A 12,556-nucleotide genomic window follows, 5' to 3' on the forward strand; every position below is an offset into this window, starting at 1 on the left:
GTGTGAGAGTGTGTGTGTGAGTGTGTGTGTGTGTGTGTGTGTGTGAGTGTGTGTGAGTGTGCGTGTGTGTGAGTGTGTGCGTGTGTGAGTGTGTGCGAGTGTGTGTGAGTGTGTGTGTGTGCGCGTGTGTGCGCGTGTGTCTGTGTGTGTGAGTGTGTGTGTGTGAGTGTGTGTGTGTCTGTGTGTGTGAGCGTGTGTGTGTGTCTGTGTGTGTGTGAGTGTGTGTGTGAGTGTGTGTGTGTGAGTGTGTGTGTGTCTGTGTGTGTGTGAGTGTGTGTGTGAGTGTGTGTGTGTGAGTGTGTGTGTGTCTGTGTGTGTGAGCGTGTGTGTGTGTCTGTGTGTGTGTGAGTGTGTGTGTGAGTGTGTGTGTGTCTGTGTGTGTGAGTGTGTGTGTGTGCGTGTGTGCGTGCGTGTGTGCGTGCGTGTGTGTGTGTGTGAGTGTGTGTGAGAGTGTGTGTGAGTGTGTGTGTGTGAGAGTGTGTGTGTGTGAGTGAGTGTGTGTGTGTGAGCGTGTGTGTGTGTGTGTGTGTGTAACTAAGTAGGTAATTGGGGGTGGGAGGGAAGGAAGCTTGAAAACAAGGATCATTTGCACCTGACCTGATCCCACCACACCGAGGCGAAGCACTGGGGGAGTGCAGCGGAACAGCAAGGGAATGGAGCGGCAAGGTCCCCAGGGAATGCTGAAAGTGGACTTTGGGGCCAGGGCGTGGTGCCCCAACAGACTGGACTGGAAAACACTCCTAAGGGCCAGCAAAGGATCCTTGAACGAAGTACAAGCTTTTCTTTCTTGATGTGTTTTCTTTTGTTCTTTGTCAGTGGTTTGTTGTTGTTGTTTTGTTGTCTGGTTGTATACTGTTGCTTTGTTTTGCTCTGTCTTGTTTTTGTGCAAGTTATTATCTCCACAGGTCTGTCTGAATAAGACAGGCTGGATGAACTATCTGGAGGAAAAACAACAGGACCGACAGTTCCGGGGGGACTTGGGATAGGGGGAAGTGGGGGGTTAAGGAAGTGGTGTTAACAAACACAGGGACAAAGGAACAACATGGGACCCAAAATGGTAGTGAGGGGGGAGTGGCAGGCCTGGTAGGGAATGATCAAGGGTAAGGTTAAGTAAAGAAGAGGTATAGCTGTAACCCAGGTGGGGACGGAGCATGGTAGTGGGGCAGGAGGAAAGTCAAGGGAGATGGAGGAAAGAGCTAGGGCATTTATAGAGGTCTAGACAAAGACATGTACATGCAAATATATATATATGAGGATGGGGAAATAGATCTATGTGTCTATATTTATAGGTTTAGTATTAAGGTGGCGGAAGGACCTTGGGTCTCTACTCAAGCACTCCCTCAATGCATGAATACTTTCTTTTATTAAATTGGCACTTTACGATGCTCACCCTCCCGACACAACTGCTGAAGCCAAAGCAGGTGAACAAGTAAATGTGGTGAAGAAACCTGATGGTGCCCGGCTATCAAAAAATTTAGTGTCTGGGGTCTTAAAGTCTTGAAGATAAACAAGCGGCCATCTAGCTCAGAAGCAACAAAGCCCACATGGAAGAAGCACACCAGCCTGTGCGATCATGAGGTGCCAAAGGGACCAGGTATAAGGCATAATTATATATATATATATATATATATATATATATATATATATATATATATATATATATATATATATATATACCATAGTGAATGAAGGGGGAAGTGCAGAGTGGAGACCCAAGGCCCAAGTGTCAGCCACTGGAGATCCCCTTGCAGAGGGGTTTAGGAGAGGAGATGGGTCAGTCAGGGTACGATGTAGTACCAATGAAGAACACAGCTTTCCCCCAGATTCTGGATGCTTCCTCCCCCAACTACCATGATCCGAATTCTACCTTGCAGGACTGGATAGGGCAGAGGTTGTACACTGGTGCATATGGGAGCTGGAGGCACAGGGAATCCAGGATGGATGATACCTTCAGGACCAGGGGTGTGAGGGGCGATACTGGGAGAGTAGAGGGTGAGTGGGTTGGAAAGGGGGAACCGATTACAAGGATCCACATGTGACCTCCTCCCTGGGAGATGGACGGCAGAGAAGGGGGGGAATGGAGACTCCAGATAGGGCAAGATATGACAAAATAACAATCTATAAATTATCAAGGGCTCATGAGGGAGGGGTGAACGGTGAGGGAGGGAAAAAAAAGAGGACCTGATGCAAAGGGCTTAAGTGGAGAGCAAGTGCTTTGAAAATGATTAGGGCAAAGAATGCACGGATGTGCTTTATACAATTGATATATGTATATGTATGGATTGTGATAAGAGTTGTATGAGCCCCTAATAAAATGTTAAAAAAAGAAAAGAAAATTGAAAGAACAAAAATGTCACCCAAACCCCCCCCCAAAAAAAAACAAGGATCATTACCACCAGGCTGCTCAGAATGGGAAACTTCACTGTCAGTTCAGACAGATGGCAAACCAGCCACAGCCACTGGATACAGCTCTGGGGAGGCTGCTCACCGTGTTGGCAATGGATGCCCACGTCAATTCTCAGAGCCTGGAATCATTCAGTGTCAAGACTGTAACCAACGTGGGCAATCTGTACTGGGTGTGCTCACTGGGGAGGTGTGTGTGAGAGCATGGAGACCGCAGCGAGCCCTCTGTCTTTGTCCCTGGGGTCCCCGCTCATCCTTTCGTTGCTGAACTGACCTGTGTCAGAACCCAGAGGCTGGCACGTCCATGTGTAAGCCCTTCCGTCAGCTGTTTGTTAACGACTAAGTCCATGCTGAGTGCTCTTCCAGGGCCTGGGGAGGATGGGTGAGCATCTGATCCATCTCCTCCCAGGACTGCTTTCTGTTCAGCCGCGTCTGATGAGATAGGGCGTTGGGAGGAGGGAGGCTCGAGACCACCAAAGGTCTCTCAGCCAGTTTTCCAGATGCTCCGGGGGGGATTCCGGAGGGAGGTGCAGGAAAAAGATCCCAGTCCTGGTGCAGATGCCGGGCTCAGGAAGGATTGAATTCTTGACTTGAGCTCGTCACCATGAGCCTAAGGACAAGAGTGTGCAGTCTGGTGGAGTGGAGCTCCCACTGCTGCCGAGGACCCCAGCCTCACCCCCATTGTGGTCGGGAGGGATGGGGCTCAGCACACCTGTGTGGAGCTAGGCCGGTACCCAAGCCATTCGGCAATCCACTCACACTCTCAGGGATGTGAACAGCCTGGGGCTATCAGACCGAGTGTTGTGGAGCCGATTATGTGGTCAGCTGAAATTGCCCCTCCTTGTTTGGTCCCCACTTTGACCCACTTCAAGGTTGTTGTACTCAAAGAGTGAAGGGGAAATGATGTGTGAGTGAAGCCTCCACCAGGGAGGACTAGCCAGGCCATGGCGGAGGGCATCGGGAAGTGGATGGTGGCAGAGGCAGGGAGCTGAAAACTGAACACCTTATCATTTGAGCTCCCTTTTGACCCATGTTGAAGTTCTAGTTTTTTTCATGTTTTCTGCTTTCTTTTCGACTGAGGTTTTTCGGGATTTTATTTGGTTATGGTTGTTAGCTTTTGCTTTTGTGTGTTTTTCGGGATGTGCAGCCCAGGATGGGTGACTCTTTGGAGACAGTAACTTGGGGGTACGGTGGGGGAGATAGGGGGGGCTGGGGAATCAACAACAAGGAGTGAAGTGAAAGAAGAAAATGTGCTAAAATTGTGATGCTGACAACAAACTACTGAACCATCTGATCTGTGGAATATGTCCCAATAAAACCGTATTTTAAAGTCTCCTCACACTCCAGGGAGCACGTACTGGGATCTCATTCAGAGGGCAAATCCCAAACCCCGCGGCTTCAGACCACCTCCTCTTTCCCCCAGAGTGGCGTATGGATTCAAACTGTCAACCTCCTGGTTAGCAGGCAAACATTTAACTGGCACACTGCCAGGCTCCTAGAGGTCAGATACTCACTGCCATGGAATCAGTTCCAAAGACCCTGTCTACCAAGGTCTCAGAGCCTCTCAATCTTTACGGGAACAGAAAGCCTCATCTCCATTGGAGCTGAGGGTGCCTCTAACCACTGACCTTGCAGTTAGCAACCCAGTGGGGGATGTCAGATCCTAGTACCCAAATCCAGTGACTGGCATTTTCGTGGACTCCCATCTCTGCAGCCCCCCTCCCCTTTAAAAACGAGGGAGATGGCGAGCTCTTCCTTGGCATATTCCAGGGGCTTCAGATAATTCGTGGGGAGCTGATGCTGTTTGAAGGGTCTTGGCCTGCGGCTGTAGTGGGGCTCATTCGCTTTTCAGACTTGTTTGACTAACATCAAGTGTGAGGAACTGCGTGAAACCCTTTGTGGGCCTTTGGGGACAAGAGGGAGGGAGAGCATAATGCGTGTTCTTGGAGTGATTTCGGTTGATCGAGAGCATTGTTTCTGGTAGTGACGATGTCAATCCAGGGAAGGGGTGAGGACGGTGCCGGCCGACTGGGCAGTGTTTTGGTCTGTGGAGCACAAGGTCTCGGTGGTCGGAACCAACTTCATGGCACCTGACGACAACAGCCACAATCACACAACTGTCTAGTATCTCCCCCCCCCCCCTGAACTCTTAGCAACCCTACTTTTGGCAGTGGGGCTGCTGTCTTGGGTCTCCTTGCCTTTCATGTTCATGGGAACAGATCGCCAGGCCTTCTTTCCGTGGAGCTGCCGCCGAGTGGGTGGCAATCACCAGCCTGACTGCTATTCACACGTTACTCAGACTCCTGAACAGAACACCCAGGACATAGGAAGCGACAGACTGATCTTTAAAATAAACAAAACTGAAACCCCAAACACCCCTTGTATTATGGATTGGGTGAAGGTTTAGAGAGCAAACGGATTTTCCATCCCACGGTTCATGTTCGTTTTGTTTCTTCCCCGCAGTGTAACCTCATCCTGTGTGTCTGTCTGTGGGGTGTATCCTTCCTCCTACAGACCTGTTGGGCTGAGGATTGAGTCCTGGGGACGAGCTCCCTTCCAGATGGGCGGGGCGATGAAGAGCTGGGCCCTGAGGGTTGCACCGTCTGACCAGTGCGCTTGGCCTTTAGGCTTTTGTTTCAGGGTTTCCTATCACGCTGTCCAGCACCTTCTAATGGAATCCCTTTCAGGGCAGCTGTCCAGCGCCTTCTAATGGGATCCCTTTCAGGGCAGCTGTAGCGGTCGTGGGGCACCGTCTGGTCCGTAGGTTCTCATTTGGCCCACCGCCCCCTTTTCAGAAAATTAAGAACTCAGCACCTTCCCGCCCCCTCCCATGAAGAACTTGTGTACTGTATAGCCCAGGATCCAGGATGAAATGTAGGTGTCTGCTTTTGCAGCCCCCTTGTATTGTTGTAGCACCCCCAGAGGTCTCACCCACTTGGGGATCTAACTCTTCTGGTCTCACGAAGGATGCGGAGGCTGACATTCGAAGGGCCGTTAGTTCATTGGACTACGATTGTTTCCATGCGTCTTGGGCTTCCTCACTGTTCTTTCCTCTGCGTGGCGAGAGGCCCATAGTGACATCTCAGAGGGCCGGGACAGACAGCCGGTCTTACTGGCTTCTAAAGTCGTAGACCAGGACAAGAGATCTCAAGCTATTGAAAGAGTGGCTCTCCTTCAGTATTTCTCCACCTGGTTGTATTATAGCAGCAGCCCCGGGGGGCGGGGTGGGGGCTGTGATTGGACTGGAGCCCAGGTGTGGGTAAGTTTTAGAAAGCTCACCAGGTGGTTCTGGTCCTTCTAGTGTGGTGGGTCACAAGTGGAGTTGTTTCTCGTGAAGGAGCCCCTGCCAGGTACCATCAGCTTCAAAGCCAACCACCACTTGGGGCTGACTTCCCCTAAGCCCAGGTCGATCTATTAAGGGCGACTGCCCAAGAACTTGCTCTCTCTAGTTCCAGAGATGAAGACTCATTGTCTTAGTGGATCGCTCATGATTCCTTCTGTCATTATCCCAACTTTTTTTTTTTGTTCAAACAAGCTTCCTTTGTATTTATTTAACTTTCTGACTCTGCTTGTGCCTTCACCACTTTCCCAATGATTTTCTGCTCCTTGAGCCTGGCTCAGACACATGTAGGGCACAGGGGCCCACCATAAGCCCTGCTGACGTGTGTTTTGGTCTTGGACAACCTCATGAGCACTTTGGGTCTCACAGCACGGACCCCTCCAAGTCGGCCCGGGCACACACCACATGCAGAGTTTGGCACTTTCCCAACCTTCTTTGTATACAGGTAAACAATTCTGTTACCAGGGGTTCTGGACAGCCTAGTTTGGTTAGAGACTGTGTTGTAGGACAGCCTACGCCGGTAGGTCAGACGCTGAACCATTTTGAACGCCTCTACACAGCGTCTCCGGAAGATCTATGCCGACTTCTTTAAAGAAGGCGGAAGGAAGGTTCCACATGTTCCAAGTCCCGGCCGCGTGCCTGCTGCCTGACGTCATGCCTGGCACACCGCAGTGGTTCCAGGAGCATTTAAAGTGAGGGCCGGGAGACTGAGCTTTGGCCGAGCATTGCCCTTCCGTACGTACACGTCCCCAGGGTCTTGTGCCCCACGGTGAATTGGGAGGGGCTGAAAGTGGACAGGAGGAGGAAGGCCTTTGCTGTCAGCCCTGGAAGCAGGGAGCAGAACAGGTCACCCAGGGGAACTGGGCTCCCTCCCCTTTGGAGCTGGGCTGCTGCCTGGCCCTTTTGGTGGCAGGAGTGGCCCCTGGGGGCCCTTTCTGTCCTCCTGGGCTGGCCGACAGCACACCCTTTCTCCCTGGCATGCACACATTCACACACACGCACAGAGCCCCCTCTAGGTTGCATTTCTTATCTCTCACCATGCACACGGATAGCCCTTTTCCAGGAAGTGCTGTGTGAAGTGTGTGTGTGTTTGTGTGTTCTCCACTGCTGTCTGAGAGCCAGGGCTGGTCTTGCCGGGAGAAGGCTTGCGAACGGGTAGTTATGGTTAGTACTGTAAAGCCTGTCTGCATAAGAAGTCAAGCGGGGTTATTCACCTACAGGTGGGAGTGAGAACCACATCATCTTGGAGGGAAGGCCCGGGGCTCTGCTCTGCTTCTGTAAAGATTGAAACTCAGAATCCAAACTCCCTGCCCTCCAGGTGATGCCAATAGCACAGGGTGGAACTGTCTACAGGCGCAGAAGACCCGCCTCTTTCCCTGTGTAAAGATGACAGCCTAGAAAATGTGTGCAGCAGTCTACTCTGTGACCCACAGGGCAGCCGTGAGTGGGGACCAAGGCCGCACCGTGAGCTCTGCTGCTATTTGGGGGCCGGGGTGGGCCGGGTGTCCCGGATGCAGCCTGGGGTGAGGAGAAAGCATTTTACCAGGACGCCGGCCTGGATTTGTCAGGTCAGCTTCTTAGCACCCCCTCCTCAGGCCTGGCTGCCACCTGCCCTGGTGCGCATGTGCAGTACAAGCCGTGCGAGTCCACGTCCTGTCCCCACACCCCTGGTCCAACACCTGCTGTGCTGCAAGGCTGGCGGGAGGCTGCCCGGGGACGGGCGGCGGGGGCTGGACTCTTCATTGGGTGCCCTGTCTTTTCAAACGACTGGAGGCCTGTGACTGGCCTTTCTCCCTTTCTTTCTCATTTCCTCAGGGACCGCTATGCGACCCCCGAGCAGGCCTAAGTCTGACAGAACCCCACCCAATCTGTACGCCGTCCAAAGAGGCCAGCCCAGACACGTGGTGGCCACGGCATGTCAGTGGCCATGAACGTTCCCTAATCCTGCCTTCCTTGCCTCTGTGAAGGCCCATCACTAACTTTTGTGGCCAGTCTGGAGACCTCCTTCGAGTGGCCCTGGTTTAGAGCCCCACGCCCCGTCCTGGAGGTCCGGGGGGCCTGGGTTTGAGTCCTGGCTTTGGCACATCTTGGCTGTGTGTTCCCCGGCAGTTGGTGTCCCGAGCCTTAGCTTGGCCATGTGAGGTGGGCGAGCCTCTGCCCCCTGGCTGGGGCAGGGATACAGTGAGGGGCGTGGCTGAAGCCGAGCCCAGCACTCCGGGCAAGTGCCTGGTGTCCTCGGCTATCGCACGTTGGCAGCGCCCCGTTGTGCTCTGGAGCACCGGCTCCGAGCGTCTGGAGACGAAGACGATGGTCGCGAGGCGCAAGAAGCACCCCTGTCTTCAGACGGGCATTTGTCGTCAAAACTAGAAATGAGTTGGGAACAGCAACTGCATCTTACCGCCGCAAGCACTCCCCTTGCTACTGGTTCTCTTTCCAGGAAGATCCAACGGGATCCCGTTGACCACAGCAGCTTGAAAGGGGGCAGCGAGCGTCTGTCAGGAAGGAAGGAGCAATTCTGGCAGGAAGGGAGGTTGAGAATGGGCGCGCAGCTCAGAGAAGGTAGCCAATGTCGCGAGAGTGGTTGTGTAGACCCGGCGGAGTGGGTGTGCGCTTTCTCTGTGTGTCTTCTCAACAACAGCAAAATGGCGGACAGCAATGTCTTGAGAATGATGAGGGCAACGAATCTACAGATGTGCTCGACACAATGGATGGATGGATGGATGGATGGTGATAAGAACTATACGAGCTCCCAACAACATGATTAAAAATAAATAAATGAACACCCCTATCGAAACAAAACAAAACACAAAGAACACAATGAATCCAATTTCGAGAAAAAACACCCCCCAGCACACAGCGCCTGCCTCCGGTGGTGAGAGAAGTCATACACGTTGTGTAGGAAACCCATTTCCACCCCCTGTTGGGACGTTCCCTCCCCTGCCCTGCTGTGTCCTCCCAGCCTCCCTAGGAGGTGGGGGGATTTCCGGCACTAGGTGAACCTGCCTCTGACTCTGCTTGACTTACCTTGAGTGCCAGGCAGCGAAGACAGACAGTAGAAGACTCGAGTCAGAAGACTGGGGTTCACCTTCGTCAGGCATTGAAGTGGTATTTTGTTGGGGGGTTTTGGGACCTCTTTGAGAAGCCCCAGAGAGCTGTGACACCCCCTCCTTCAGGAGCATTGCTTGCACACATTCATCGTCAGATGGGCCTGTTGGAAACTGGCTTGGGAATCTTGGCCAAGAACCTTGTGCCAGGTCATAAGCCTCACAGGGCGTGTGTCAGCAGGTCTCGGAATGAACCTTGGAGTAGAATCACTCATTGCCATCGAGTCGATGCCAACTCATAGCGACCCTATAGGACAAGGTAGGACGACCCTGTGACTTTTCGAGACAAACTGTTTACAGGAAGAGAAAGCCCTGTCTTTCTCCCGGGGAGTGGCTGGTGGTTTCAAACTGTTGACCTTGGCATTGCTGCCCAACCCATAACCACTAAGCTACCAGGGGCCCTCAGAGTAGAATAGGGTTTGTGAAGCTCAATGCCAAGGTCTGAATCATTGCTCGGCCACTTGCTGCTTTGCTGACCTTGGGTAGGTTAACTTTACATCTCTAAAAATGTGTTTCCCCTTCTGTAGAGTGAGGGAGAAGGATGGTAGCTACCTCACAGGGCAGCCGTGACATTAGGTGAAGGAGCCCTGGTGGCCTAGTGGCTGCAAGTTGGGCTGTGACCCACAAGGTGAGTCGTTCAAACCCACCAGCTGCTCCACAGGAGAGAGATGGGCTTTTTCTACTCCCATGAACACTTGCCGTCCTGGAAACCCGGGGGGCGCGGCTCTGCCCTGTGCTATAGGGTCACAGCGAGTTGGCATCGACTCGATGGCAGTGAGTTTTGTTTTTCGCGAATGTTTATGAAGTGCATCGGTTGCACTCCTTACTGTTGTTTAGCTTCCCGAGTGTCCCTTTGTCCGCGGATTCCCACCTCCTGGTTTAGAGCATTGGTTCACAACCTTATTGGGCAGAAAAAAACAAACAAAAACAAACCATTACTCAGCACCCCGTTAAAAAATGAGTTCACCGCCAAGTGGACTCTAACTCATAGTGACCCCATAGGACAAGACGGAACTGTTCCTGGGGCTTGCTGAGGCTGTAGCTGTTTGTGGGGGCAGAAAGCCCGGTCCTTCTCAGGGGATCAGCTGGTGGTTTCTAACTGCTGCCCTCAGGCATCACCACTACGCCACCAGGGCTCCCCAGTACCCCCTTGGTAACGGAGAACCTTTGTTCTGTCCCCCACAATCCAGGATGGAGTGTAGGTATTGCTCTTGCAGGCCACGTGGGTCTTTCCAGTGCCCCTCCTAGGGTATGGCAGCGCCCACGAATAGGAAATCCTGCTTGAGAGTAAAGAATGGTTGGGCTGAGAAAGTGAGGGGTAGGGAGGGGACCCCTTGGCTCCCGAGGGCCTGGGCAGCCAGCTGCTCCTGCTCAGCGATCGCCCTGCGCTGCTGTTGGTTTTGGCCCCAGAAGTGGCGATTCCTGTCTCAGGAGCGCCCCTGAAATGAGATTCCCCAACCCAGAGGGCCTGGGAGGGAAGGGAGCTTCCGTGAGGCATAGAGGGCGGGCCTTTTTACACTTAAATTAATTAATTCTGGCTCTCTCACTCCCTGGGCTTTCTGCAGCCCTTGTAATTAGCAAGAGTGTTAACTGGGGTCAGGGCAGTGGCAGGGCTTGGGGGGAGGTTCTGGGGACTGTGCCAGGAGGAGGAGGTGTCTCTCAGGCTGGCCCGGAACCAGGAAGTGCCTACTGCTGCCCAGGCCCTCCTGCCCCTTCCTCACTGCTTTAGCTGAGCTGCCCAGAACCCCCCACCAGCCTCAGTGAAAGGCCCACACCCGCACTCAGATGCTCTGTGCGAATGGCAGAGCTGGAAGATTCCAAACACGGCCCCCACTGGGCCCTTAATTACATTAAGGCACAAAGCCGCAGTGCCGGCTGGGTGCACCGGGTGCATCCCGGCTGTCCCTGGGAACAATCGTGGTTCTGTTCTCACGGCCTGCTTTCCCCCAGCTGCGCCTCCCTTTCATCTCGGCCTCGTTCCCAGGGACCCGGGCTCATTCCCAGGAGGGTGGAATCTCTGCTCCAGTCTCCTTTCTTGCCTGGTTTTCTCCCCAACCCGCCCCCCTCCCCCTGAGACTCATCTCTTTTCCCTGAGCCTGGGGCCCAGTGTGGCACGTAGCCTCTGAACCCACTTTCCTATGTGCGGCAGTCCCCCCTTCCTTTCTGGCTCTGCAGGCAGGCTGTGGTCCTGTGTTACAGTGCATGGGGCACCCCCCCCCCCCGTCTATAAGACGCCCCACTAATCACACGACAAACACTACTTGGCGTCATGAAATCTTACCCCATACGCTTCTGGGTAAGCATCTGTAAGCATGTTTCAGAAGCAGCTAAGAGAGGGGCGTCACACCTGTTTTAGACAGGCCAAGAGCTTGTCTGCAGCCCCCGGGGGCCTTGCTGCACAAGGAGCACAAGCCCTCGGGGTGGACCCCCAGACCAGTGCTCTTGCCCTTCCCTGCCTCCGTGTCTCAGTCTGGCCTCCCCAGGGCCTCACGCAAAACACCAGCAGCGGAGGACCTCAAGGAGGGCCCCTCCCGGAGGGTGGCTGTGAGCCCAAGGCAAGCGCCCTCGAGCACCTGCATGTTCAATCTCTCCACTTACTTCCAGGGACAAGAATGTCACTTTCCCCCACACACAGTGGAACTATTCCACAGAAGCCTACCAGACCTAGCCCAGTGTCTTCCACTCACAGTGACCCGGTAGGACAGAGTGGAACTGCCCCGGTGTTTCTACCAGAGGCTGAAGCGGGGCTCGGCCCGTGGGTTTGAATCACTGACCTTTCCGTTCGCTGTTGAGCACTTCCCCAGTGCGCCACTGGGCTCCCCGGCATCTGCTTCTCAAACCAAAACCACATTCACTACCATCGAGTGACTCCAAGGTCAGGGAAGAACCGACCCCTGGTAGGTGTCTGAGACTGTAAATCTTCCCAGAGTAAGAAGCCTCCTCTTTCTCCTGTGGAGCGGCTGGTGGTTTTGAACCACTGACCTTTCGGTTAGCTCAACGCCTAACCACTACACCACTAGAGCTCCGAGTCACATGATTTCCTTATAGCCATCGGATCAGTGCTGGTTCCTAGCGACCCTATCAGACAGGATAGAACTGCCCCTGTGAGTCTCCCAGACACCCACTGCGGGAGCAGAACCAGCGCCTTATCTGTCTCCCGAGTTGCTGCTGGTGGTTTCAAACTGCTGACTTTGCAGTTAGTAGCCCAACTCAGAACCACTAGGCCACCATGGCTCCACAGCACATGCTTGGGTCTCTAAAATGCCCAGAGAAAGAAATTCTCGGGCCCTGCCCGCATTCCAGTGCCTCTCAGGCCTGGCAGCCAGCACCAGCCTCCCTCCTGACCAGATGATGGGGATTGCTTAGGAAGCAGGGCTTGCTGAGGCTCTGTCCCGAGCCTGGTGTATCAGTCCATGCCCAGATGGGGAAGGCATTAGGCCTGCTACCTGAGCCCACCCTCACCCCCACCTCTGCCTCTGGCCCCGCCACGAGGCAGCCCCGCCAGCCACAGGCAAATGCCTGGGCTCCTGGGGGGCTCTTTGCTTCAAAACCAGACCTCATGCAGGTCACACAGACCCTGAAATTAATGTTCTTTTGGAGACGGCTGGTCTGATTTCTTCTCTTTTAACCCTGTTCCCCCCTTCACATTTGCATAGAGCTTAAGAGACCTGCCATTCTCGCTCACACCACTCACACAGGCATCCCCAGG

General features: G+C 53.7%; 1 protein-coding gene and 1 pseudogene across 2 annotated transcripts in view; one reads left to right on the plus strand and one right to left on the minus strand.

Moving 5' to 3' along the window:
* Window positions 1-12,556, plus strand: part of CUEDC1 (CUE domain containing 1) — a 95,011-nt gene that overhangs the window by 27,636 nt on the left and 54,819 nt on the right. The gene's annotated exons all lie outside the window — the stretch shown is intronic.
* On the minus strand, window positions 5,955-6,284 carry LOC142458700 (large ribosomal subunit protein eL34-like; annotated as a pseudogene).

Source organism: Tenrec ecaudatus, chromosome 10 (assembly GCF_050624435.1).
Source record: "Tenrec ecaudatus isolate mTenEca1 chromosome 10, mTenEca1.hap1, whole genome shotgun sequence".
Lineage (NCBI taxonomy): Eukaryota > Metazoa > Chordata > Mammalia > Afrosoricida > Tenrecidae > Tenrec > Tenrec ecaudatus.